General features: G+C 37.2%; 1 protein-coding gene across 9 annotated transcripts in view; it reads left to right on the top strand.

The window, feature by feature from the left end:
* Window positions 1-26,797, top strand: part of TUSC3 (tumor suppressor candidate 3) — a 183,087-nt gene that overhangs the window by 728 nt on the left and 155,562 nt on the right. The gene's annotated exons all lie outside the window — the stretch shown is intronic.

The raw sequence follows: 26,797 nt of genomic DNA, 5'->3' as shown, positions 1-26,797 counted from the left end.
CCTTTGTGTTTATTACCCTGCTCTCTTCGTTATCCGTTTCAGGAGGCAACAGCATATTGAGACCGTGTTTAAAGTTATTTTGTATTTTATATACATTTTTAAAGCTGTATATTTTTCTTTATATTAAACTCAAGGTATAATTGTGCGAATAACCTCATATTTAGGTTGCGCAAGTTTATTTGTGAAATTCAGATCACCTGATTTCAATCTTAGTCCTATAGTAACTCTGATGAGCACGCGGATTGAAGTAACTGACCGTATTTAAAGTAGTTGTAGAGTTATTTGTGAATTTCAGTTATCCATCTCTACCTTGGATGGTTGATCTAGTGGGATTAGAAAAAAAAATACTTTGGAAATGTAAGGTTTCTAATTGTACGTCGTTTTAGTGAGAGTGTCTCTCCATATTAATTGCAAGTAGTTTTTCCTGGTGAAGTTTTATTTACATACACGTGGCTCTAATTCGGGTTTCAAATATTACCGCAACTTTCTTGACAGCTGGGTGGAAAGAGTGAAAAAACAGCCTCACACACAAGTAACTCTGATTCTCTTTCTCTTTACTCCTTGCCTGAAACAACTCTGAACTCAGTATTTTGCCTTCAACTTTTTTATTTTAACTTTTTTTTACTTTAACATAAAAATAGGCCTTAGTGAAATTAGTGGTGTTATAGTAAGAGGTTTGATGAAGAACCACTGTTAAATTAAGACTGTATTTACAAATATAACGATTTTTTTGCCTAGCATTTGGTATTTATATACATTTCTTAGATTTCATAGTTTTTCTCTTTTTTAATTTTTTTATCTTAGAACCTTGCCAACATATTTAAAATTTATTTTTATATTTTTAAATTTAATTTTATTTATTTTTATACAGCAGGTCCTTATTAGTCATCAGTTTTATACACATCAGTGTATACATGTCAATCCCAATCTCCCAATTCATCCCACCACCATCCCCACCCCTCGCCGCTTTCCCCCCTTGATGTCCATACGTTTGTTCTCTACATCTGTGTCTCAATTTCTGCCCTGCAAACTGGTTCATCTGTACCGTTTTTCTAGGTTCCACATATATGAGTTAATATACGATATTTGTTTTTCTCTTTCTGACTTACTTCACTCTGTATGACAGTCTCTAGGTCCATCCACGTCTCTACAAATGACCCAATTTTGTTCCTTTTTATGGCTGAATAATATTCCATTGTATATATGTACCACATCTTCTTTATCCATTCGTCTGTTGATGGATATTTAGGTTGCTTCCATGACCTGGCTTTGTAAATAGTGCTGCAGTGAACACTGGGGTGCGTGTGTCTTTTTGAATTATGGTTTTCTGTGGGTATATGCCCAGTAGTGGGATTGCTGGGTCATATGGTAATTCTGTTTTTAGTTTTTTAAGGAACCTCCAGACTGTTCTCCATAGTGGCTGTGTCGATTTGCATTCCCACCAACAGTGCAAGAGGGTGTCCTTTTCTCCACACCCTCTCCAACATTTGTTGTTTGTAGATTTTCTGATAATGGCCATTCTGACCAGTGTGAGGTGATACCTTATTGTAGTTTTGATGTGCATTTCTCTAATAATTAGTGATACTGATCAGTTTTTCATGTGCCTCTTGGCCATCTGTTTGTCTTCTTTGGAGAAATATCTATTTAGGTCTTCTGCCCATTTTTGAATTGGGTTGTTTTTTTAAAATTGAGGTGCATGAGCTGTTTATATATTTTGGAGGTTAATCCTTTGTTCATTGATTCATTTGCAAATATTTTCTCCCATTCTGATGGTTGTCTTTTCATCTTGTTTATGGTTTCCTTTGCTGTGCAAAAGCTTTTAAGTTTCATTAGGTCCCATTTGTTTATTTTTGTTTTTATTTCCATTACTCTAGGAGGTGGGTCAGAAAAGATCTTGCTGTGATTTATGTTGAAGAGTGTTCTTCCTATGTTTTCCTCTAAGAGTTTTATAGTGTCTGGTCTTACATTTAGGTCTTTAATCCATTTTGAGGTTATTTTTATGTATGGTGTTAGGGAGTGTTCTAATTTCATTCTTTTACATATAGCTCTCCAGTTTTCCCAGCACCATTTATTGAAGAGACTGTCTTTTCTCCATTGTATATCCTTACCTCTTTTGTCATAGATTAGATGACCATAGGTGCGTGGGTTTATCTCTGGGCTTTCTATCCTGTTCCATTGATCTATATTTCTGTTTTTGTGCCAGTACCATATTGTCTTGATTACTGTAGCTTTGTAGTACAGTCTGAAGTCAGGGAGTCTGATTCCTCCAGCTCCGTTTTTTCCCGTCAAGATTGCTTTGGCTATTCGGGGTCTTTTGTATCTCCATACAAATTTTAAGATTTTTTGTTCTAGTTCTGTAAAAAATGCCATTGGTAATTTGATAGGGATTGTATTGAATCTGTAGATTGCTTTGGGTAGTATAGTCATTTTCACAATATTGATTCTTCCAATACAAGGACATGGTATATCTCTCCATCTGTTCGTGTCATCTTTGATTTCTTTCATCAGTGTCTTATAGTTTTCTGAGTACAGGTCTTTTACCTCCTTAGGTAGATTTATTCTAGGTATTTTATTCTTTTTGTTGCAATGGTGAATGGGATTGTTTCCTTAATTTCTCTTTCTGATCTTTTGTTGTTAGTGTATAGGAATGTAAGAAATTTCTGTGCATTAATTTTGTATCCTGTAACTTTACCAGATTCGTTGATTAGCTCCAGTAGTTTTCTGGTGGCATCTTTAGGATTGTCTATGTATAGTATCATGTCATCTGCAGAGAGTGACAGTTTTACTTATTCTTTTACAATATGTATTCCTTTTTTTTCTTTTTCTTCTCTGATTTCCATGGCTAGGACTTCCAAAACTATGTTGAATAATAGTGGTGAGAGCGGACATCTTTGTCTTCTTTCTCATCTTAGAGGAAATGCTTTCAGTTTTTCACCATTGAGAATGATGTTTGCTGTGGGCATAGTTTTTCTTGAGAAAGGGAGAAGATTTGAAAAGTAGTTTTTTGTGTGTGTAGTTTACCAGAGCAGAGGGCATTAAAAACAATGAGGAACTCCATGCAAATTCGGATGATTTATCTCCTAGAGAGATCATTGTAACCATGGTAACTTTCAGTTGGGAGGAAAAAAAAAAAGCCCCAAAAAGTCTAAAAAGTGTACATCTTCAAAGCGTCTTAGCATCTCCAATTGTAAGACTACTTTAACATGTGACATTTGTTAATTTAGTGTAATTATAAATTGTGATACACCTATTTCCATTAAATATATTTTATAAAGGTTATTTTAAAAATGCAAAATTAGGGAGAAAATTGTTGCGGATTTAAAAAGGATGTCTTCCAAAACTTTTATTTCTGTTAAATAGGAGAGCCTGATGATACTACATGGTGATATTGTAGAATACACATATTTTATTTAAGGAAAAGAGCAAAATAACATATAGTAGAAGTTTTAATACTTTATGTTAAATATGTTTACTACTTAATTAATTTATTAATTAACATATTAACAAATTAATTTTAATTAATAGTTAATTAACATTTATTAATTAACATATTAATATGTTATTAAGCATATTTAAGTATTAAGTAATTTAATAATTAAATATGTTTAATACTTTACTTTATGTCTCTGAAATGCAGTCTAGTTCAGTATCTGGTACTCAGTTCAAAAACTATGATCTCGAGCTTCCCTGGTGGCACAGTGGTTGAGAATCTGCCTGCTAATGCAGGGGACACGGGTTCTGGGAGGATCCCACATGCCGCGGAGCAACTAGGCCCGTGAGCCACAACTACTGAGCCTGCGCGTCTGGAGCCTGTGCTCCGCAATAAGAGAGGCCGCGATAGTGAGAGGCCCGTGCACCACGAGGAAGAGTGGCCCCCGCTTGCCACAACTAGAGAAAGCCCTCGCACAGAAACTAAGACCCAACACAGCAAAAATAAATAAACTAATTAATAAACTCCTACCCCCAACATCTTCTTTAAAAAAACAAAAAAACAAACAAAAGAACTATGATCTCTTTCAATACCGGAAGAAAAACATTCTTTTTTGGAAATATTGGTCACAAGTGTGTTACTTTTCTAGGGATATTCCAGAGTTGTTTTGATCATATGTGGCGGCTGCTGCTGCCTTTTTTTTTTTTTTTTTTTGCTTAGTTTAGAACCTGTTGCCCAGTATAAGATTTGACACAATTGAGCCAGAAAATATAATAGCTGGAACTTAATTTACTACAATAAATATTACAAACATAAGTACTGGAATAGTTGACTTGGCATGGATTGTGTATTCTTTTGTTCTGGGGAGCCCAAACGGAAATCTAAACTTGAACCTGGAATCAGGAATTGGACATTAGTTGCTTTTAAGGAAGTAACATTTATGACAGTAATAGTTACCACCATAGATTTTTGAATAGAACTGATGGTCCAGTTACAATTCATATCCTATCTAATTGACATCAAACCACTTAACTTCCCTGAATTTTAGTTTTGTTTAAAAATACAGGTATAGGGCTTCCCTGGTGACGCAGTGGTTGAGAGTCCGTCTGACGATGCAGGGGACGCGGGTTTGTGCCCCAGGGTGGGAAGATCCCACATGCCGCGGAGCGGCTGGGCTCGTGAGCCATGGCCGCTGAGCCTGCGCGTCCGGAGCCTGTGCTCCGCAACGGGAGAGGTCACAACAGTGAGAGGCCCGCGTACCGGAAAAAAAAAAAAAAAAATTAAAAATACAGGTGTAATACTTACATCTCAGTGTTGTCATTGGGATTAAATAAGACTGTATTTAAAGTGTTTAGTGCAATGCCTAGAGCATAACAAATGATCAGTAATTTGGTAGCTGCTATTGTGTATTCTTCATTCAAACGAAAGATAGACATGATAATGAGATCCTAAAATGTAATAAAAAATTTTTTCAAATTAAATTTTTTGCCAAATAAACTGACTTTATAATAATTGTAAATTGTATAGTTTATGGAATAAAATGTTCATTACTTATTTTATTATGAAACACTGAGAATTCCAAACTCTAACATTGCTTGAGAACTTCCCAAGAGGAGATTTTACCTCATGGAAGAATTGGTAGTATTCATGGATTTGTGTATGTGTGTCTACATATATAGGTATATATCTGTTTCTAAATGAACACATTTTCATTCATCAAAAAATAATTTTGTCATATTCTTTATTTAAGAATATAGTCAAGAGAAATAGTTAAATAGGCACAGAAAATTGACGGGAGATTTTTATAGTCAGTTTCCTTAATTACATTGAATAAAGTCATGTTAAGTGATTTTTGAATCCTCATGTTAAGTGATACAGATTTGTGGGAGACTTTAGCTTCTTAGTAGTATATCATTTGCATTTCTGATGCATCATGGGTTTCCATTATTTTGACAGTTTCTCTATTTCTTACATTGTTAACACTTACCAGAATTGTTTTAATCTCTAATGACCTCTTATAGTAGAATAAAAGCTCAAATTCTGTAATGATTTCCAGTGGACTTAATGACTTTACCATCATCAAAAGCAGCTACTGTCAGCCCTTCAAATCCGGGGGTCTTGTACCTGCAGACAGAGAGGGCCGACTGTACCACACTATTTTGTAGCATGAGGGACTCAAGCAGTTTCAGATTTTGGTATCTGCTGGGGTCCTGGAAGCAATCCCCCTTGGATACTGAAGGACAACTATAATATAATAATTTATACTTTCTGCAAAGAAAATGATTAGCGAATAGGCTACAACATGTAGGTAGCAGCTCATAGATATATTTTAAGAGAGAAGTAGTGTTATTAGTTGCCTCTGAGATAACTTCTATAAGCACACTTTACACTGAGATGTATATATCCAGTTACTCTTTAGTGACACAGCCTTGAAATAGAGACTTTAGTGTCTTAGCAAATGATAGGGAGAGGATGGAGGTAAGAGATGGATTTTGATTTTACCTTTAAGCAGAGAACTTAGGTGGAAGAAATAGCTTGTAAACATATGAGCACAACGTAAAGAAACACATAGTAATTATACTTTGATATGTATACACATACACCTGTCATGCTGATGTCAGGCAGCTGTGTCAGCTAAGTTAGATTTTTGTGTACAGTAACTCCTTGAAGAGTAATTGGGAATGACAGGTCTTACTTAAAATGGCCAAAACTGCTTGTCAATAACTTTGAGGCTTAGCCTGCCGCAGTTTCATGGATAATGGCAGAAGGCATGGGATTCCTGGGTCACAGGCGGACAGGTTATTACAGTAATAGAATTGCCAGAGTATCAGCGTTTGTGCTGGTGATGCAGGCCAGCTGACACCTGCAAATGTAGTGAATTTCAGAGCAGGAGAGGACCTTGAGCTTATGGAACCCAAATCTTTCATGATGGGCAGTAAATGTATTTGACTTCAGCCTTAGAGGGAGTCACTATCTTTATTAAATTGGGAAGTAAACAAACCTGATCTTTGTTCTAGAAGGGACAGTGTCTAGCAGAGCTGTGTGCTACACAAACATCCTTGAACAGATAGCCTAGAACAAAGTCAGTCAGTACTTGTCCTTGCAAGTTTTGTAGAAACCGTGATGAACCGTCTGCCTACGCAAGGGATCTAACCTGGGTCAAAAGAGAACACTTCAGGATATTTTCCTCCACATACACAAAACACCAGCATGTTCAGCCCCTTCTATATGTGTTCTCTTCTACGTGGAAGACACAGAGAAAGGGAAAGGGCAGAAACATGAAACTTGAGCCACAGATTCATCAGCTATTTGTTAACTGTTTTGGGCTGCATTTACTTGTGCATATTCTCTTTAGCCTTAAATAGTCAGTGAGTTTGGATGTGAGTGTGATCAGCATGCCTGTGACTACCTTAGTAGTCTCCAGGTTTGTTTGGTGTATTAGACCATGTGACGATTGCTTCTTTCCATAAGACTCCCACCTGGAGCATCATGCTAATTTCACCAAGATAGATTTACCTTTGGCTAAGTATAGGAGTAACTCTTTTCCTGCTAGATCATGAACAAATGTAACACTGTGTGCATGAGTATGTGTGGACCAAATAGGTAGTATTTACGTCAGTCTCTATCCAGTTTTTATTCTGTCCGTTGGCAAGATTTCTGCAGCTTCTCAAATTGAGCCTAAGAACCTGCTGTATAAAAAAATAAATAAAATAAAATTCAAAAAAGAAAAAAAATTGAGCATACCTAAAAGGGAACTCTCAATCCTTTCCTCTGCCCATCTGGCCCATCTGTTTTCTCATTGCTGTCAGCAGTGCTGTTTTATGGGGAACAAATTTTAACCTCATTTTTTTTTTTTTAAGTAATCACTTGCCATATATAATACTATATCTTTGTAGCTCTTATGTTTTGCACGTTGTACACAGAGAGGCTGACTTCACATAATTTCTAGCAGAGTCATACATAGATTTAAGGAGAGCATCTTGCAAAAATATGATTCCTCTATTATATGTAGATATGTAAAACATAAATATTTAGTTTGAATAGTAAAATTTCAAATATATTATTCAGAAAAATAGACAGTATTTTTTTCATAGTAATTGATATCTGTCTATCTCTCTGCCTGATTGCCTGCTTGTCTCTCTGTTTAATGTCAGAAGGAAAAAGGTCAGTGTCAACAGTGAACTTCTGTTACAGAGTGTTTCACAATGTGATAAAAGTCCTAACTTAGAAGTATAGCATCCTGAAGCCATTAATGAGTTGAAAAAAGTTAAGAATAAAAGGAAGTCTTTACTAGCATTTATTGTTATTACATTTTTGGTTGCTCATATCAAGATACCTAACTAGTTTGACGTTTGGAAGTTAAAAGGAAATTTTCTTTCCTCTGTATGTTACTATGAGAACTCAACCATCTTTAATGAAAAGGGGCACTTGAGTATAGGTTAGATAAATTGTGGTACTGATTTTATTAAATGGAACTGTTTATTTTAGATGTGTATTTTTAGAGATGGCTTAATATTGCTGTCAATATGATTTGACTCAACTTTTGGAGAAATATTGTGGTTCAGTGTCTTCTCTGCTTAGAAACAAAGCAAACCATTGGAAAGTTAGTTCATATGATTTTTGTGGTAAAACTTAAGGTACAAGATTGATTACAAATTGTAAGATCTGTTTACTATTCATATTAAATTTAATGAGATACTGTCCTGTAATTTAGTGAATTTAACAAACTTGGGAGTTGGAAATAAGGCTTATTTCAGGAAGTGAAAAAGAAACATAACAGGAGAGTTGATAGAATGCCAGGCATTTCACCTCAATTGTTCGTAATCATCACAGCATCTTGGTGATTGTGAGGGAGTTTTGTTTGCCTTACCTTTGTCTTTGTTAACAGTATACCTTGGTTTTATTTAAGTAGTAGGAGCAATTGGGACTATCCCAAGCCCCAAGCAATCATTTTTATTAGTCAAAGATTATCATGATTATCCAGTACCCTGCAAATTATTGGTTTAGGAGTGATCACATGATACAATTATGTGGGGCTTTTGGAAGTTTCCTCCTTCTTCATAAAGGACCCAAAGTGGGGTAATTCTTTCTTCCTGTCTTTGAATATGTGTGTGAGAATGTGATGCATTGTTGAACCCATCTTGTAATCACAAAAAGTACAAGCCTGAGGGCAAAACCAGTAAGTTTATGCTGGCAGAGTAGAAAATTGGGAAGAACATGGGTACTTGATGGCATGACTTAACTAGCCTTGTAAATGCTTCAACTCTGGACTCCTTATTATATGAGTTAATAAGCTTTCTTATTGTTTAAGACATTTCAATTTGAATTTCTGATTTTTTGTATTTGAAAGCGTTCTACTGAGGAAGGTCCTCTTGGATTAAGGGTTTTACCCGTGACTGTACAACTTGTTAGTTTACAGCCTTACCCCAAAGAACTCTTTCTACATTATGTTTTAGTAACCGGGCCCTCTTTGTGAATTAGTTATTAAATATTAGTGGAGGACCATTTAAGTATGTATAGCTGTCCCCAGTCTTTAAATATCAGTTGTTAGTATTAGAAGTTTGTGTATGTTTCGGTGTCATTGAAGTGCATTTTCATGTTCCTCTTATTAAAATAACTTTGTTTTTATTGTATGAATTGAAATTCTCTATTCAAAAGTTATGTCCAAAACGTTGTAGGAAAGAAATTGGGCATAAATTTATTATGTGCTTTAAAAACTATTAGCCCAAGAACAGAGTGGAAGAGAGTAAGTATGCCCAAGATGTATTTGCTGTATGCTTTTTTCTGTTTGAATGTTTTTAAGAAATACTTATTCCTTTTGCTTTTGTGTAGGTAATAGATTGGTACGTAGTTTCATTGTAAAGACATGCGAAATAAAATTCAGGAAGATTTTTATTTTTAAAATGATCATGTTTTAATAATGTTCTTTTAGTTAACATCTGAGTTAAGATTAAGCAAAAGAAAAACTGGGACCTTCCTCAAAGATCAGGCTTTGTGCAATGCTTTGTGGAGTGGCTTTGCTGTGTCTTGCTCTTGTTTCCTGTGCATTTTTCCTCTTGGAGCCTTTATGGGGAGAAAGAGTGGCTGAGTCAAGGTGTAACACCATCATCTTGTCACTCATTCAGCATAGCTTCCTACGGAGAGCAGCGTGAGTCACAGGCTTTGATGTTGGAGCCTATTCCAAACCATAAAGCGAATGTCGTGTGTGTGTGTGTGTGTGTGTGTGTGTGTGTGTGTGTGTGTGTGTGTGTGTGTGTGTGTGTGTGTGTGTGTGGTGTTTAAACACTGCGTTATAGAATGATAGAGCAGGAAAGTCAGATTTCAGGCTAAATAACAAAGCTGGGACTAGGAGGGAGTTTTCCTGCCTCCAGAGTTGCTATTTCTGCATCCTCGTGCTCAGTAATGCTGTCTTGTCTCTGCCCCTCCCCTCTTTATTACTTTAAGTATACTGTCATTTCCTCTGTCTTTTCATGGCTGATCTTTTCTGAACTTCTTCATGGGTACTTGTTTTGTAAACTTCAAAATGATTACTGGTTTGGCAGCTCTAAAACAAACCTATTAATACTGCTTAGACTTGACCCCTTTGAGAACATAATTTATAAAATTAGGCCATCTGTTTCTTTATGAAGCTGTTTAAATAAATGAAATTAGTCTAAGGGAAGCCTAAGTCACAAGAGTCAGAACTCTGTAACCTACATGGATGACGAAAGTATGTAAGTTTCTCTTCCACCTTTCTTCCCCAAATAGTGCTTTCTACAGTCCCTAATGCTAAGGAAAGCCTTGTCATACATCTCTTTGCCAGAGCCAGAAATCCGGGCACATTCACTTAGTTTCAAACGTTTACTCAGTTGTGACTTTCTTCAACACCCCTTCCTTCACCCCAGCTGAAGACGTCCCCTGGGACTTCCTAGCCAATGCTGTCTTGGGGGGGGGGGTCTTTACATGGCTCTAGGATGCAATCCAGCATTCTTTGCATGCTCTTGAGTGCTTTTCCTGAGTGAGCCTTTGTCTGACTCTCCTGTTTTCTATCTCACCACTGTTACATGCTTCCTTCCAGTGTTAACTTAAGCAGGGTACCCCTTCCCCGGCTCAGATAGATAGATGTCTGTGCTTATTCTTTATGGCACTTAAGTGAATTATTGCCTATTGTCTCTCGTTACTGTTGTTCTACAAGCCCTTTGAGGAGAAGGGTTGTGGGTTTATTTTTGTATCTGTATTTCCATATTCAAGCATAGTGCCTTGTACTTGGTAAATGCTTAGTAAAGTTACTTTGGTCGAGATACTTAATCTCTCTAAATTATCTGTAAAGTGGAGATAGTTTCTTAGTCCCTACTATAGAGTTGTGAGCCTTACATGAGATAATCCTCTAAAGTATACTTAGCATAGTGCCTGGAACATAGTAAGTGCTTATTGAACGTTAGCTTTGGTGCTGATATTGGTGAATGACTGCAGGATGTTCTGTGGTTTGTTTTATGTTTCCAAAGTGAATTTTCATGAGTAGCATAAGTTGATTTGGCATTACAAAAGAAACTTTTAAAGGCATTTGATATGCATAATTTTTCATGAATACTTAATTTTCCTGTGTGACAGATTCTGCTACTAAATTGGCTCTTGAGAAAATGTCATCGTTCCTTTCTTCAGATGATTAAAGATTTGGCAGTAACCATTTGGTCATGGTTACTTTTCCTATTTGACTTCTTACAGCATTTGACAGGTGCTCAGTGTAGCCCTGTTTGGGGTTAACCTATTTGCAGTCCTTTGGACCTCTTGGAACTAGAGGTCTATTTCTCTCCCCAGGTTTGTGAAGTTTTCAGCTATTATTGCATTAACTATACTTTTTGTCTCTTTTTCTTTCTCTTCTCCTTCTGGAATTCCCATAATGCAAACATTGTTCCTTTCATTGTGTCCCATAATTCCTATAGGCTTTCTTCGCTCTTTTTCATTCTTTTTTCTTTTCGTTTTTCTGAGGATAATTTCAATTGTCCTATCTTCCAGGTCACTGATTCTTTCTTTTCCATTGTTGAGTCTGGTTTTGAAACTCTCTATTGAATTCTTCTGATCAGTTATTATATTTTTGTACTTTAGGATTTCTGTTTGGGTTTTTTTTTTAATTTCTGTTTATTCTACTTCTTGTTTTGTTGATGCATAGTGTTCCTAATTTCATTTAGTTGTCTGTCTGCATGTTCTTGTAGGTCACTAAACTTCTTTAAGAGGGTTGTCTGACAGTTCATAGATCTGCATTTTTTTAGTATCCATTATTAGAGCTTTATTAGTTTCCTTTGGTGGTGTCATATTTACCTGATTTTTCGTGTTCCTTGATTCCCTACATTGGTATCTGCACATTTGAGTAAGTGGTTTCCTTTTCCAGACTTTGCACGTTTGCTTTGACAGATATAGTACTTCACCAGTCAGTTCAATTTGGGTTTCTGGATCCCACGACTCTTACAGAGGTACTTTTGCTTTTGGATGGATGCTGAATTTTTGTTGTTGAGGGGAGGGAAGGATAAAAATGAGGGCTGACTTATGCTGACATGTTGTTGACTTCACTCCTGTATCCTTTTTTCAAAAGCTCACCACCCTTGACATTTGTGACTTGACCCTTACATGGCTTTATACCAGAATGATGGATAGCATAGATTATTAGAACACCACTATCACCTCTACTATTTTTTTTGCTATTGATTTTATTTTATTTTTTATTTTATTTATTTATTTATTTATTTTTGCGGTACGCGGGCCTCTCACTGTTGTGGCCTCTCCCGTTGCAGAGCACAGGCTCAGCAGCCATGGCTCACGGGCCTAGCCGCTCCGCGGCATGTGGGATCTTCCTGGACTGGGGCACGAACCTGTGTGCCCTGCGTAGGTAGGTGGACTCTCAGCCACTGCACCACCAGGGAAGCCCTATTTTTTATTTTTTTTAAATTTATTTGTTTTATTTATTTATTTTTGGCTGCACTGGATCTTCTTTGTGATGCGTGGGCTTCTCATTGCAGTGGCTTCTTTTGTTGCAGAGCACAGGCTGTAGGCATGTGGGCTCTAGAGCACAGGCTCCGCTAGTAGCTGTGGTGCGCGGGCTTAGTTGCTCCGGGGCATGTAGGATCTTCCCGGACCAGGGCTTGAACCCTTGTCCCCTGCACTGGCAGGCAGATTCTTAACCACTGCGCCACCAGGGAAGCCCTTTGCTATTGATTTCAGTTGTCACTTTTCTTTGGCGTTTAATGAAGCCTGTGACACTCTGTATAATTTGGTTTGGTCATTTGCTTTCTCATTGTCTTTTTTCTTATTTTACTGTTTGGTAGTCTTATAGAATGGAATTAGAATGAGAAAAGCAGGTAATGTGAATTCTAGCCCCATTGTTTATCTTTACAAATTATCTATTTGGACCACAATTTCCTTCTTTATAAACTAGAGATAATTCCTCGCATAGGGTTGTTTTGAAGATGAAATGAAATAAAATGCGAACGTTACAAAATGTTAAGGGTTTTATGAAAGTTAGTTCTGAAAAATGATACGTGGGTTCCAGTTTCTTTGATATAAACTCTGGGCTCTTGGGCAAGGCACTTAACCTTTTGAAGCATCAGTTCGTTCAACTGTAAAATGAGAACATTGAACAAGATCATGATGTCTGAATCTGGGGAAAATAGGGAAAGTTTCCCATTGGCTGTCTGAAATTATAAACGTTTTTCATTTATGGCATAAATGGATTTTTCTGGCATGAGCATCTGTAACGTATATTAGATTTTTAAAATGTTAAAAACTATTGGATTAAACGTTTGCTTAAATCCTTTCTAGATGGTATGATTATATGAAATATGGTAATAGAATGATTTATGGTAGTTTCTTTGTATATCAAAGGTAATTTTATGTCTTAGAGGTTGAATCTTAGTAATAGTTCTGCTCTTATTTGATTACAATGTCCTTATCATAAAGAAGCTTAACTATACTAGTTTTCAACAATTTGAGTTATATGATCCACAGAGGATAACCAAAACTAATTGTGGCAGAGCTATTTCAGTTTTTTTTATTTGCCTATCAGATAGCAATTAGATTTATACTTGCCTTATATTTGCCTGTTTCAAATATGTAATCTACAAAGCCACAAATTAAAACAATAAGCTATTTTTGTACATTGCTGTAGTATTCAGAATACAGCGTATGTGCTATATCTGCAGTAATTCATATAGATAAGAAAACTTAGAAAAGTAGTAATTTGAGTAAAATCATTAGCACTGGCCTCTAGTGTTCAAGATACATATTAGCAGAATAAAAGAAACCTATTTCATTATCTAAAAAAGGAATTGGTGAGGGAAATAGGGTGTTGTTTTCCTTTTCTTCGTATCTCTTTTCTTTGTAAAGCTACTAATGTAAAATTAGGTTAGGTTAGCCCTATGGCATTTTCTACACAGATTGCAGTCCTTTGGTTTATGTATTTTCACAGGATTCCATCCTGTCGTGGTAAGTAGATGATCCTAGGGACCTCTCTGTATTCTCTTCCTGATTTGTTACTAAAATCTAAACTTCTTTAGTGTGGGAAGTTCCTAGTCTTACTTGTCTGTGTCATCATAATCATAACAGAAGCCCAAAGTAGATGAGTCTTTTATGTTTTATGATTGTTTGTCGCTTATTGGTTTCTTAAATACGTTGTAAATGTTTTTCATATTACGTCCATTTTGATTGTTTTAAATAGAAATAATAGTATTGAAATAAATGGTAGAAAATAAGTGTATTTGAGTGTCATCTTCCTAAAATACAGCACCTTACTGAATAAAGGGCCATGTCACTGACATTTCTCTAAAATGTGATCTACCATTCCTTTTTTCCAACAAATATTTGTTGATGAATACTACATGTCAGACACCATACTGGATTTTGGAGGTAAAGTGGTGAACAAGACAGCCACTGTCCTGATGTATCCTATAGCTCATAGTCCTGTAGGAGATTCAGACAGGAAAATAGGCAATTATAGTATGGTGTGAGAAATGCATAAACTGGGAACTGTTGGGTGCCGTGGTGTTATATTAGCACATTGGGGTCAGCTGAAAACTGAAGATACACATAGGAAATGGCTTAATGAAGGGAGAAGTATTCTAAGAAGAAGAAATAGTACTAGTAAAGGTCAAGAAGTATGAAAAAACACAACAAATTCAGGAAACTCAAAGTAGTTCGACATGGCTCAGCTTAGAATGCACAGGGTGGGGGAGTGGCAGGGTTGAGGCTGGAATGGAAGCCAGAGTCAAATCCCAAAGGACCTTGCAAGCCATGTTAGAGTCTAGACTTGACCTTGAAGTTCGTGGGAGGAACTGAAGGGTTTTATCTTGGAGGTGAGGATGAGGTTTATATTTAGGAGGGTTGCTCTGGGCCTGCTGTGGAAACTAGCTTAGGTGGGGATGCGAAGTTGCAGGAAGGGCAGCAGTCTGCTCAAGAGGCTACAGCAGAACTGGATGTGAGAGGCAGTGATGACTTGTCGAAGGTTGTGGCAGTGAGAATGCAGAATGATCACTGGAGTTTTGAATTCTGGGAGCCAGATGAGGCAGTTCTTGGTGATTGATTGTGTGTGGGATGAGGGAAAAGGAGGTAAGAATAACGACTACATTTCTTGGTAAAAGGGAAATTCTATTTACTGAAACGGGAAACGGGAAGGAAGAGATTTTGGAAGGAAGATAACATGTTCACTCTTAAGGATGTGCGCGATGCCCATGTGAAATCTAAACAGGTGTTTGAGAGGCAGTGGAATGTCTGGATATGGACCTATGATCTGGGCTGAAGATGAAATGGATTTGGAAATCATTAGCATCAATGGGAATTGAGTTTTTGGTGGTGGTTCAAAATCCCCACGCCAGAGTATACAGAGTGAAAAGGAAGAGCAAATGCAGACCCTCAGGGATGGCAGTATTTCACTGTCCTTCAGAAGGAAAGTTTGCAAAAGAGACCAAGACTGCGCTGCTGGAGAACTAGGAAGAAACCCAGCAGATTGTGGATGTCACAGGAGAGGAATGTTTCAACAAGACAGAGGTCAACAGAGACGAATGGTGACAGGCTAAACAAAAACTGTAAAGAGTCCTTTGGATTTAGGCGGAGCAGTTTAACTGCAGTGCAAGGGTGGAAACTAGAAGGGAGTGAGTGGGTTAGTGAATGAGTGGGTCGTGAGGAAGTAGACACAGCCAGCTCTTCTCATGAAGCACTTTTGCTGTGAATGGGTGGTGAGTTAAGTGAGTGGTAGCTGGAGAAGAGGTTGACATGGAGAGGGAAGATAACTGAAGTAGAGCCAGGTGGCTGAGAGGATGGGAGCAAGGAGTGGGAAGCGGAGACCAGCAGGTGGAATTAGCTTCATACACGAATGTGGTGGTAGTTCTCAGTGCTGTTCACAGGTAGTTTTGGGTTTTCTTCCATGCCTGTGATGGGATTGCACTTTCCTACTCTTGTGAACTCAGGCATGGCCCCAAGACTGACTTTAGCCCATGAGTTGTGAGCAGATGTGTCACATGTCAGTTCTAGGCAGAAGCTCCGAGGGTCATTACATGCCTTGCCATTGTCTTTTTCCCTCTGGCGCAGTGACTGGGAATGTTTGACGCAGTGGGTGCTGTATCAGCCTGGGTCCTCTAGTGAATAGGATGCGCAGAGTCTCCCTGCCAACCCATAAGTTGGAGAAATCCACCATTATTTTTTTAAATACTGAGATCTGGAGCTGTTAGTGCTCTGTAATTTAAGCTCTTTGGATTGTTCCAAGGAGTATTGACGTCTCTTACCTTTCTGTGGGAGAAATGGATAAAAGAAGCGGGTGCAGTTGCAGGCACATTTGTTCTTTTGTTGGCAGAGATGGATGTTTTCTCTGTGAAATGGAAGGTAGACTAAGAAGGAGGAATAAGCTGGTAGGGCGGGGAGGTCTAGAACAGTGAGTACAGTCTTAAATAGCTAGAAGAGGTATTAGGTAATTTGCCTAGAATTACCCATTTTAAATAGCTAGAATAGGTAATTTTACTCAGAAAACACAGAGGCACTGCTATTATAAATACAAAGGTGGTTTGTGAATGTATTAGTTTTCTATTAATGCATAGTAAATTATTGCAAATTTAATGACTAAAAATAACTCATTTTTAAAAGTCTCATAGTTTCTACAGGTCAGAAGTCTGGGTTCTCTGTTAGGGGCTCACAGGTGTGGCTGAAGTTCAGGTGTGGCTAGGCTGCATTCTCATCTGGAGCTCTAGATCCTCTTTTTGGCTTACTCAGGTTGTTGGCAGAATTCAATTCCTGGCAGTTTTAAGGACCCAGTTGCGTATTTTCTTGCTGGCTGTATTCTCTTGGCTCTTTAAGGCCACCCTCAGGTCCTAGCCATGTGGCTCTCTCCATGGTCAGTTTAAAACATGGCTGTTTGCTTTCTTCCAAGCCAGTAGGCTCATGTCTCTGACTCTTCACTTACATTGGAAATGCTCATCTAATTTGGTCGGGCCCGCTCAGTATAATCTCCCTTGTGAGTAACTAAAAGTTAACTGACTACATTTGTACATCTTTGCCGTATAAGGTAACACACTTATAGAAGCGCTGTTCCGTCATGTTCACAAGTCTTGTCCATACTCATGAGGAGGGAATTATATAAGGGTTATGGGTCTCTGGGGATTTTTTTAGAATTCTACCTAGTAAAGTAGGTGAGCTTGCACTTTTAGATTTTTCCGTATTTTTAAGTGGTGGCTTATAAAATCAACATAAACAGTTATGATAGTCAGTGTATAGGACAACCTTATTTAATATAAGACTTCTGGTAAGGTTGTAAAGTTGAAGTGATAAAATTGAAGTGATAATAAAATGGAAGTATCAGAGTTCAATCAGAAAAGCAGGAGCTCAAGAAGATGAGCATGCATGTATGTACGTGCATATATCCATATCTGGATTTGTTACAGGAATCCGGCTTTATGTAATGGTGGAGGCTGGTGAAGTAAGGATATTGTCTGCGTGTTTGCTGCTGGAGTTTGTGGTCCAAGAGCAATTGGGAAGGGAGGATGCTGTACGGTGGGAAGAATAAGAACAAGCTGAACCTCTGAGGATGGAGTGAAACCATCAGTGATTTTTAAAGCTCATAGTTCTGAAATTGCATAGTAAGGAGAAAATGGTTATTCACAAAAATAAGTAGTTGGAAATGATGAGAATTACTTTATAAACAGCTCACTCATCTTGCAGCCTCAGGATACCAGTTAAACTGATAAATAAGTTCAAAGAGTAATAGACATTTTATTTTCTTTTTCACATGGGAAACTTACAATTAAAATTAAAAATTAAAAAGAGATTTTCAATCTGCCTAAAACTTAATTGTTTAGTGGAATATATTTTTAAAATAAATTTTCTTCTATTAACTGCTTTATAGAAATGTTTCCCTCCCACTCACTCCATTATAGGATAAATCACTGTTCCTCTCTCAGATATTTACTCAGGGTTTCAAAATAGAAAAATTATTAAGTTCAGATGTTTCTTCCACTTTTATGGCTGTTACTTTATATATCTTTGTTAGCCTCATAGCAAGGGACCCTGCATTTATAAATTGCACTTAATAATATTGTAGAGAATATTGGGAAGATACCTAAATTGGGATAGTCATGTTGTTTCAATTTAACTATCCGCTAAAACATAAAATAAAAGTGATTTCTTGTCTCACTTGAAATATTCATACTAGCACCTTCCCTTCATTCAGCTGCTAACAGACTGGTATTATAAAAAAGTAATACTATGGAATCCATTGTCTACTTTCTTATTACTGAGTGAGAATAGTGTAGAATATCAAGATAATGCCTTAATAAAATTGACAATTTATATGGTATTATCCTATACTGTTTTGAGAGATACATATATCTTTTTAATAGTGACTTGTGTTTGTGCATATACTTAAGCATAGTTGTCAACAGCTTTTAGAGAGCTACTTCTCATCTTGCTTTCCTGCTATGACTTTCATATTTTTATCAGATTTTATTACCTTTTTTCTAAATTGTTTGTTGTGCCAGAGCTGTTTACCATATCAGTTCTTCCTTCTTCATAGACACAAGCTAGACTACATTTCCTAGTCTCCTCTACATTTACTTAGGGCCATGTGACGAAGTCATGGTGAATGGAATGTGAATGGAAGTGATGTCTGTCATCTCTAGCCTGGCCTTAAAGATTGCCCCTTGGCTTATGCTGATCGTCCACTACCCTGTTTGGAAGAGTCATCAGGATTGTATCACAAGCTTCCCTGTGAGGGTCTGTGTTACTTTGCCTCTGCGAATTGAAAGGTAGAAAGGGGGAGAGGCCACTGTTCTTTAGAAGTAGTTGAGGCAGATTCATGGGCAGATGTTTGCAGCATCAGCCAGGAATGTCCTGGACACCACTGGGTTCACTTACTATTGTTACTGTAACAAATTATCACAAACTTACTGGCTTGCAACAATACAGATATAGTTCCGGAGATCGGAAGTCTGAAGTCAGTCTCACTGGGCTAAAGTCAAGGTGTGGTAATAAGAATTGTGTTCCTTCTGGAAACTCTGAGGGGAGAATCGATTTCCTTGTGTTTTTCAGCTTATAAAGGCTGCTTGAATTCTTTATGATTCTTACCTGTATCACTCCAACCTCTTGCATGTATCCTTACATCTTATATTGACTGATCCTCTTGCCTCCCTCTTTTATAACCCTAATGATTATAATGGGCCCACTCGGCTAATGTAGGATAATCTCCCCATTTCAAGATTCTTTTTTTATTTGAAGTATAGTTGATTTGCAATGTGTTAATTTCTGCTGTAGAGCAGTGATTCACTTATACATATTGAATATATATGTATATATATTCTTTTTTATAGTCTTTTCCATTATGATTTATCTCAGGATATTGAATATAGTTGCCTGTGCTATACCATGGGACCTTGTTGTTCATCTCAAGATTCTTTACTTAATCACATCTGCACAGTTCCTTTTACCATGTAAGGTCACATGCTCTGAGTTTCTGGGAATTAGGATGTGAACATCTTGCAGGGATTGGAGGGGAGCACACTGTTTAGCCTATTGCAACTACTCACTTAGCTGTTACAGATGAAGAAACTTGGTGGAAGCCTTCAAGAAATAAATCTAAGAGTTCCAGGTGAGCTCTTGAGAATCCCATGCTCTGAGATTGTTGGTAGCTGCTTTTCTTACCTTAGTTTCTCCTGCACTTCTCAATGGCATTCTAAGCTTCTTTTTTTTCTTTTTTAATAGATTTATTTATTTATTTTTGGCTGCATTGGGTCTTTGTTGCTGTGCACAGGCTTTCTCTAGTTCTGGCGAGTGGGGGCTTCTCTTTGTTGTGGTGCGCAGGCTTCTCATTGTGGTGGCTTCTCGCTGCGGAGAACGGGCTCTAGACGTGTGGGCTTCAGTAGTTGTGTCACACAGGCTCAGTAGTTGTGGCTTGGGGCTCTAGAGTGCAGGTGCAGTAGTTGTGGCACGTGGGCTCAGTAGTTGTGGGTCACGGGCTCTAGAGCACAGGCTCAGTAGTCGTGGTGCATGAGCTTAGTTGCTCCACGGCATGTGGGATCTTCCAGGACCAGGAATCAAACCCGTGTCCCCTGCATTGGCAGGCGGATTCTTAACCACTGCGCCACCACAGAAGTCCCTAGTCATAGTTCTTTTAACTCTTGACCCTGTCCTTTTGGTTAAGCCACTCTGACTTTCTGGGTCACAGTACTTTTGTTAGTTAAAAAATTAGAGTTGAGCTAGATCAGATATGCCTTTCAGCTTTCACATCTTATCATTCCTTTTAATGAAAGAATTGAAGAGTATTTCAGGGCAGTAGGGGAAGCTTTATTTTCAAAAGAGCACTAAATTTAATATTTTTTCAATTAAAAAGAATATTTCCTATTGTTTCTTTAGTTAGCCACCACTGATCACTCTCCTAGTGCTATCACAGCACATTTTAAAATTCTTCTCTCAAATATTAGCATACTGTCCTTTATATTACTCACCTTCAAATCTCCCATAGAACTTAGTCTAGTATCTTGCTCAGATCAGGTGCTTACTTAAGTATTTGTTTAACACTCTAAGTAGTGGCAAGCATTAGGTACACAAGGTCTCTCTTAATTGAAATTAAATAGTAATTGAAAAGAGGCCAGCTTATTAATCTAGTTAAAATGATGAACAGTATTTTAAAGAAGGGAAATTATCTAAAATTAAAATTATAAAAATTTATTCAATTGATCATATGCTTAAAATTTAGCTTTTAATTGAAAGTAGTCATGATTTATTAGAATGAACAAGGAATGAATAAGTGCTCATATTTTTTGGTGTGAGTTTTCTCAATAAAATTATATGATAGCATAGTCAGACATCTTCAGTTAATGCTTGACTTTTGGAGTATGATTCTGGAAGTCATTTTCATAAAAATATTTTCAGGTTTACCACTTTTCTCAGGGGTGCCTCTCAGTTCTTTGATATTCATATCATTCTCTTTTGAAGTACCTAATGTCATCCTCCTAGTTGGTCTTCTCTTTTCATGTGTTACTCATTATAATTCTGACACTCATTTGTCAGTGGTTTTGCATATAATTTGAGTAGTTCTGCATCAGTTTAAAAAATCAACTTGATGAAATCTTTTGACATTTATAAGATTGCAGTGAATTGTAATAATGACCAAAAAAATAGTGTGACATGGTGTGTTGGGATAGGTGCTGGGGTGAAATGAGGATGGACGTCTGCATAGGCATTACTTTTGTAAACGGATGGTTCATTAGTGAATATACCATAGATCTTTTTTGCCTCTCTATGCAACTTTGTATTTTTTGTGTGCACATATTGAATACTTAGGTAAGGAGGAGCTCCTGTGGCATACATAGAACAGAAAACTGCTGTGAAATTGCTGAGATGAAGGGCTTGCTTGTCTTTGGGTTGCTGGTAAGAAAGGACATAGTAAAGAAGGTGTGGTGCCTATTATTTTTGTCCTCTGTAGGCTGTCCCTCCTTTCCCTCCTCTTTGTTTTCATCTTAACAATCCCCTCTTTAAGGGCCACAGGGGTGAATATATTACCAGGCCATGATGGTCATACCACTCATCCCACTTGTTGTATTTGCCACAGGCTTGGGCGAGTGACCTAGAGTCATTTACTGAGATTTTCTAAATGGCACTGGTAGCTTGCCTTGCTGATTGTGTATGAAATTGGAAGGATGGGATTTTAGGTTGCCTATCACTGCTGGCATGAGAAATGCTAATATACAGAAGCTAAGCAGATAAAGAGATTTTCACAGATTCACTAAATATTTGAATGCTAACTCAGTGCTGGTCTTTGTTCTAGATATAAAAATTGTTGCCCTCCTGTGGCTGGAGGGAGTACTGACAACACGGTCAAGTTCTTGGATGTAGTCATTCCTGAAACCAGATTTATCTCCATCCTTCCTTGTTATATGTACTTATACAGTCTCTTTTTGTCCAAGCTAGGTTGAATTAGGTTTATGTCATTTTTAATAAAAGTCATTTTGGTAAATATGAAAGCCATGTATAATTTCAGCTTTCATTAAGAAGATGATACAGATTTTAAAATATATGAATAAATTCTAATTTCTGAATTTGGGTAAACTTTTGTCATGTATTTTTATATTTTTTCCCCCAGTTTTCAGTAAATGGAGATTACCTTATCCTTTACTTTTTTCTTATATTCCGTTCCAGACTTTAACCTCATGGTTTTCTGGTAAAGCACTCTGGTTGACTACTTTCTTTAGTCATTCAGGAAGACGTAACTATTTGTTTAGTAAATATATCCAAGTAGACCTGCTTTAGACTCCACAGTTTTCTTTTTAATATCTTTATTGGAGTATAATTGCTTTACAATGTTGTGTTAGTTTCTGCTGTACAGCAAAGAGAATCAGCTATAAGTATACATATATCCCTATATCCCCTCCCTTTTGAGGCTCCCTCTTACCCTTTCTGTCCTACCCCCTCCCCCTCATCCCACCCTTCTAGGTCTTCGCAAAGCACCGAGCTGATCTCCCTGTGCTATGCAGCTGCTTCCCACTAGCTATTTATTTTACATTTGGTAGTGTATATATGTCAATGCTACTCTCTCACTTCATCCCTCCCCTTCCCACTCTGTGTCCTCAAGTCTTTCCTCTACATCTTTATTCCTGTCCTGCCCCTAGGTTCATCACAACCATTTTTTTCTTTAGATTCCATATATATGTGTTAACATACGGTGTTTGTTTGTCTCTTTCTAACTTACTGCACTCGGTATGACAGACTCTAGGTCCATCCACCTCACTACAAATAACTCAATTTTGTTTCTTTTTATGGCTGAGTAATATCCCATTGTATATATGTGCCACATCGTCTTGATCCAGTCATCTGTCGATGGACACTTAGGTTGTTTCCATGTCCTGGCTATTGTAAGTAGAGCTGCAATGAACATTTTGGTACATGACTCTTTTTGAATTGTGATTTTCTCAGGGTGTATGCCCAGTAGTGGGATTGCTGGGTCATACGGTAGTTCTATTTTTAGTTCTTTGAGGAACCTCCATACTGTTCTCCATAGTGGCTGTATCAATTTACATTCCCACCAACAGTGCAAGAGGGTTCCCTTTTCTCCACACCCTCTCCAGCATTTATTGTTTGTAGATTTTTTGATGATGGCCATTCTGACCTGTGTGAGGTGATACCTCATTGTAGTTTTGATTTGCATTTCTCTGATGATTAGTGATGTTGAGCATCTTTTCATGTGTTTGTTGGCAATCTGTATGTCTACTCTGTAGACTCCACAATTTTTTGGTAAATCATTTTTGAAGAGTACTGTATGATTACTTATGTATTGGATGAGCAAATATTGAGAACTAGGAATACAAATTAAATTTCTTAATTTCTTTTATTGCTATTATATATGATTAAGAATAAGTGAAACAGAAGTGTATTTGCACCATTACAATTGTTGAAATATTTTTGTCCTAGATGCCTCTGTATTTTGCACAAGTACTATATGATAGGTAAGCAACTTAATTCTTTCAGTCACTAATTTCTTACCTTCATTTATATAGTCTTTCTTCGTACCTATTGGAAAATGTATGGGCAATTTATTTTCATACAAAATATATACTCCTTAATAAGACTAACTGAGGTGAGAATCAGGAAATTTCACTATATGAATTTGAGATAACAAATTATAGCATAATGATAATGAAACAACATTATACCTACTCACGAAGTTGAGTTTACCTGTCTCAGAATATCTGTGTAATCATCCTGACATCTGCACCAGGGCAAAGGTAATAGCTTATGGCCAGAAGGAGCCAGGTATTTAGAAGTAGGGTAATCATATAATTTATTGTCCAAACCAGGATACTTGTGAAAAAAGGTGCAATTAATAATTTTGGTGAGATAACAGGAGTAGACTGGGACTGTCCCTGCGCTAGCTATGACATGTGTCACCTCACAAGTGGGATAGGGTTTTAAAGTGGATACACAGTTAATGTTTTCGATTGATTGGAATTATTTTATAGGAATTTTGATCAAAAAGTTCTCTTTCTCTCTGTATTTAAACACGGTTTACACTCCTGTGTATGATTCATTATCTGTTTTGTGCTGCACAAGGATTTTGTGTGTTGATCTGGTTGCTTTAGTGCTGCTTATTTCTCTAATTTTTAAACTCAGCTTTAAAATTTTACCCTACTAGTTCTGCCTTTTCATCAGTTAAGCAACTGATTTTCATTAAAAATAGAGGTTTATTTGCATCCATGTATTTGTAAATAATGAACTTTAGATTATATATACGAAATACTGGTGGAAAATTTTTCTCGAAAAGGCCCATAGATATAAAAATGTACCCACGTTATCATTACTCATTTATTGTTTATAGCTCGTCAATAACACTGAAGTCTTCGTAATTTTCTTAGTATGGTGAAACTCTGATTTTGCACATTATATGTCTTCCCTGTAATTTATTTATTTCACAAAGCATGGTAACACATGTTTTAGTCTTTTCCTAGTGTTAAAACAATATTTTACACAGACACACACACACATATTGAGTGCTGAAACACATCTATTGAATGTTCACTCATCTTCATAATGATGCTTTTCGGAAATTGGTTAAAAGATTGTATTCTCTGGTTTGCAGTCTGTCACCTATACTTACAACATATGAAACTACATCAATTAAAATACAGCCTTATGTTTTTTTCTCCCTCCTTTATTAATCTGAAGAAATCTCAAACTTTTCATTGAGCAGCAGCTACTAGTAGTTTTGAGCTTGAAGAAGAAATTTGAAAATTATTTTAAAAACATGTAATTGTTTAGATTTACTTAAAACAGACACTAGTACTTACATTTTGTTGGTATGTTTCAACATAATTTATAATAAAGCAATAACAACTACCGTTTATTAAATACCCACTATATGCCATGTTCTGTTTTTTATATGTATTACCTCATTTAAGCACCACAACAACCCGGTACAATTTTATTTTACAGATGAGCTTAATAGAGTTGAAGTCATTTGCCCTGAATAATGCAGCTAGCAGTTGTGCCAATGTTGAAATTCAGAATTGACTTCCAAGCTGTTCCTTTTAATTAACTATGGCTCTATCTGTACTCCTCATACTGAGGCAGAAGAATGGATGCGTTCCTCTGGGGATCTATAGGTGCAGCATGAAGCACCTGATTTTTCAGATTGTTTTTGTGATCTTATGTTTTATATTAAAGCACTCTGCAAACTTTGCTTTCTATTCCATTATCTATTAATTTTTTTATTTAAAAAATGTAATTGTCTCTTTTTTGTACTCTCAGTTGAATATAACTCCTGCTTTAGGATGGTGTGTCATGTTTTTCTTGGCATACTGTTGAGTCACCCCTGGGGTGCTTAGGGTTATTCTGTTTGAGAACCAAGAGAATCTGAGCTATACTGCTTTCCATAGCAGCCGCGTCCAAAGTTATGATAGCTTCAGCCATGCAGGGCTTGTGTATGTCAAGCAATTAAATGGTTTCTAGAGAACAGTGTAGTGACAGCTGCTAGGTTGCCACAGCTGCTTGCCACACACTTCCATAGATTCTTCTGGAAGGAGACAGGGAGCTCAAATGGATTTAGGTAGTTTATTACTCCAGCAGACAGTATGACCTTCAGGTTTGAATGGGCTGTCCGTCCCCTTACATCCCATGGGGTGATGCAGAGGTAGGCCCTGGTGGATGCTGTGTACTCATTGGGGCTGTGTCACAGTTGAGGAACCCTGAGTTTAGGAAACTTCTGTCTTTTAATGGGGGAGCTAGCAAACCTGTCCAGCCTTTGCTCTGTAGGAGAAATATCTTTATTATTCTGGTTAGGAAGCAAATCTCTCCTCTGACCCAGAGGGAAACTCTGTCTCTAGCTTCCCAGGCTATTTGTTTTACAAATGTTATTGAAAAGGTAGTCTAGAAGAAAAGCTGTCCCAGGACAGGATATGCAGAAATTGGAGATCTTTCTCCCAAGTGCATGCCATCTTGCAACTTCTTGGAAATTCTAAATATAAGGGATTAAAAAAAAAAACCCACTTATCTTCACAGTACAAGGTAGAGAATGAAGAAGCTGGCTAAACCAATTCTTAGGTAATTTAGCTATTTCCATTGCCATTTTGGGGTGATATTTTGTTTCTGGAAGTTTTTCCAGTCCTTTTTTTTTTTTTTGACTCATTTATCTGGCATAGGTGGACTTAGGAAGTTCAGCATTCTCCTGTGAAGAGAGCCTCACTGGCATTCTAGCTGTTAACCGCTTCCTAGTCACTTGTTAGTTTTTTGTGCACTCACTTGATAGCTCTTGTGCACACTCCACCCCCACCGTCAAGGTTTACAGAGGTTTAACCTCCTGCATTCCCACTGTTGCTACCAAAAGTGTACAATTATGATTATAAATAAATTTGGTGAGCATGGGAAAATTGCATAGGTTGTAAAATTGTCAAGAGGCATCATTGTTCTTTCTCTAGTACTCGACTTCTTTTCTTCTGTGTTTCATTGTCATCCTGTTCTCGTTTCTTCCCTAGGGTAGTTAGTGTTCATCAGATTGTCTCTCTTGCTCAGGCCCTTTCTTAAAACTGGAGGTTCTTTCCTACACTTAGCAGGTAGGTTAAGGTGGGCCTGGATAATAGATGTGATTTAATGCAGCATTTCACTGCCTCAAGAGTAAGTTATATGTGGATAATTCTTCTGGTAACTCTGCCTCACAGAGCTTACTTTAGAGTTTTTATTCACAGTTTTTTCCATAAGAGCTGGAGCTCGTTTTGTGACTAACGTTGTCTCATTCCTCTTGAGAATTTGGCGGATTTATACCACTGCATTAGTCGTTTTGGGGTGCTGTCACAAAGTAGCATAGACTAGGTGGATTATAAGCAACAAAAATTTAATTCTCACAGTTCTGGAAGCTGGAAGTCTGAATAGGTGCCA

The sequence above is a fragment of the Globicephala melas genome, chromosome 21 (genome assembly GCF_963455315.2).
Source record: "Globicephala melas chromosome 21, mGloMel1.2, whole genome shotgun sequence".
In the NCBI taxonomy this organism is placed as follows: domain Eukaryota; kingdom Metazoa; phylum Chordata; class Mammalia; order Artiodactyla; family Delphinidae; genus Globicephala; species Globicephala melas.
Note: the sequence above shows the minus strand (reverse complement) of the source record. Positions and strands in the feature narration are given on the sequence as shown.